Source organism: Sciurus carolinensis, chromosome 12, assembly GCF_902686445.1.
Source record: "Sciurus carolinensis chromosome 12, mSciCar1.2, whole genome shotgun sequence".
Classification (NCBI taxonomy): Eukaryota; Metazoa; Chordata; class Mammalia; order Rodentia; family Sciuridae; genus Sciurus; species Sciurus carolinensis.
Genome location: NC_062224.1, coordinates 30,438,756 through 30,441,806, shown reverse-complemented (window position 1 = coordinate 30,441,806; position 3,051 = coordinate 30,438,756). Strand labels below are relative to the sequence as shown.

The 3,051-nt window shown below is 39.5% G+C and overlaps 1 pseudogene; it reads left to right on the top strand.

Annotated features, from left to right (window-relative positions):
- The first annotated feature begins 2,061 nt into the window (after nt 1-2,061).
- Nucleotides 2,062-2,750, top strand: LOC124961172 (SIN3-HDAC complex-associated factor-like; annotated as a pseudogene).
- The last annotated feature ends 301 nt before the right edge of the window (nt 2,751-3,051 follow it).

Below are 3,051 nucleotides of genomic sequence, written 5' to 3'. Positions count from 1 at the left end.
TCATTCAAATAATGATTACATTATAGAAACCAAAATAGGGTATCTCCCAAACTTCCAAGAGCACTATTAGATGTAGAAGTCACCAATAAAATAACACTGTATAATGGAGAATTCTACATGAAAATTGACATGTTCTATATGTTCTTTGCAATACCTACAGGTAAAGAAATCTGTGTGGGATGGCAAATAATATCAATTTGTAAGATTCCTACAGAGCTAGTGAATTGGTTCTACAATAACTCATTCAATAGTATCCTTCCCAATTAATCAAGTAAATCATGACTCATTGATCATATCCTATATAGATGATATAATAGTAATAAGTAATAATAAGAAAAAACTAGAAGCGGAAAAGAAACAATTAATAGATGAACTTAAAGACAGGGTTGAACTCTAAATGAGAAGGAAAAACAGGACCTGATACCACATGTACATTTGTGAGTTACATGGTCATCAAATGGGAGACAGATACCAAATACAGTGACAAACAAAATTTTGGCAATAGGGACACTGAGATACCTAAACAAGAAGTACAAAGGCTGTTAGAACTATTTGACTACTAAAGATAATATATGCCTTATCTAAACATTATATTAAGACCTGTATATAAAAAAACAATAAGTCCACGGGCCTTCAAATGGGGAGCAGAACAAGAACAAGCACTACAAACTTCAAGATTATGTCCACATCTTCCCAAAATTACATTATCCAATACCTCATGCACACAACATAGATAGAAATCATAAGGGCACAAGATTATGGCACATAGTCATTATGGCCCAAGGAATAAATACAATTTTGTTCCAGTAAGATTGTGGATCATGAAATTCCCATATGTACCAAATAAATACACACCTTTGAAAAACAAGTTCAGCTAACTTATGAGGCACTAAAACACAGAGCCTCTGAACTAGCAAGATAACTGTTACAATCAGATGTATGATACCTTACTTCACTGCAAGAGATTATGTGCTGAAGAGCTGACAGGTATCCAAATTGATCAAAACCTTGTTTCATGCAAAAGTACACACAAAGTGGGGATGCTGGCTTCAAGGGTCAACCAAGGCTCCACACAAAATGAAGATCAATCTGCTGGAATTTGCAATTCTGCCCTAATGTATTCCCCTTAATCTGCTATGTTTCAAGGACTTCTTTTTCCAAAGTTATAATCCTGTACTGTTTTGCTAGTTTTAAGTGGTTGGCTCACACAGATTCTCCCCCAAGTGTCACTACAATCTCCTAGGTCCTTGAGATGGGAGTCCAGGCCCCAGGGTGACATCTAATAGCTGTCTCTCATTATGTTATCTGCAGACTTTATAATGCCTAAGTACTTTAAGTGTCAATTACTTGCCCTTGTGACTTCCTGATCAGGTTTTTTTTTCTTTTAAAAATGTTGCAGATATCTCTTCTTTTGATGCATTAGTGAACTCACATTATTAGCATTCTTCCTTATATATAATGTTATATCCTCTGTACCTGATATTGAAATGTCACATTTTTCTTTTAAATTCTTGGTGGAAAATGTACCTACCGCAAACACCACTGCCATTGCCCAGAGGTCTTTTCTTTGGGTGCAGCGGCAGTCTACACCAATGACAATGCTACCCCCAATGCTACTATCCCCAATGCCTCTGCTACCATGCCTAGAGGCCTTTTTCCAGAGCTCAGCTATTGCCTACACCACTGCAGAAGACACTACTCCTATGCTCACCTGGAGGTCTTCTCTCCCGAAGAGACTGCTCCTTGTGTTCTTGAAACCTGAGTTACAGAGCAATAAGGAATGCATCCTCCCTCTAGTCCGCCATCTTAGATCCCCCTAATATGTCAAAATTCACTCTACTGTCATGTATATCTAAAAGAAACAAATTTTAGGTGCTAGGTGCCATGCTGGTGCGCAGGGAGGCTGCGTGCTTCCCTGCTCCAGGCGCTCAGGTTAGGCGACGGAGTCCGGCTCCGGATCGGGGGACCGAGGCCAGCGAGGGTGGGAGAGAGCTAGGGCCGGACTTGTCGGGCCGTCACTGGTGGCGCGGGAGTCTGCGTCTGGGAGACTATTGCCCAGAAGAAAAGATGTTTGGTTTTCACAAGCCAAAGATATACCGAAGTATAGATGGTTGCTGTATTTGCAGAGCTAAGTCCTCCAGTTCTTGATTCACTGACGGTAAACGATATGAAAAGGACTTCCAGAGCTGTTTTGGCTTGCATGAGACTCATTCAGGAGACATCTGCAATGCCTGTGTTCTGCTCCTGAAAAGATGGAAAAAGTTACCAGCAGGATCAAAAAAAAAAAAAAAAAAAAACCTGGAATCATGTGGTAGATGCAAGGGCAGGGCCTAGTCTAAAGACTACTTTGAAATCAAAGAAAGTAAAAACTCTATCTGGAAACAGGATAAATAGCAACCAGATCAGTAAACTGCAGAAGGAATTTAAACGTCACAATTCTGATGCTCACAGTACCACCTCAAGTGCCTCCCCAGCTCAGTCTCCTTGTTATAGTAATCAGTCAGATGATGGTTCAGATACAGAAATGGCTTCTGGCTGTAACAGAACACCAGTTTTTTTCCTTTTTAGATCTTACGTACTGGAAAAGTCAGAAAATATGTTGTGGGATTATCTATATATAAGACCGTTTTGGAGAAGTCTTCATTGACACACATCTGTTCAAGTCTTGCTGCAGCAAAAGGAAGACAGCTGCAGAGAAGCCAGAGGAGCAGGAGCCAGAGCCTCTGCCCATCTCCACTCAAGAGTGTTGACTGAGGTTTATGTAGAAGGGGAACAGAAATGATTTAAATTTTGAAAAGACCACAAAGCAACAAACTGACCTTCCTATTTTTAACTTGGATACCTGCTATTATGCCAAAAGACATTTTCTAGAATAGTTTTGAATGGGTTATTTTTCTTCCATTCCCACAAACTCTGAAGCCAGTGTCTAGCTTACTAAAAGAAAAAAGAAGTGTACACAATATTTAAGATGTTGAGTATTTCATAGGAAAGCTGAATGCTGCTGTAAAGTGCTCTTTAAGTCTTTTTTTTTTAATAATCCCCTTCTAATGA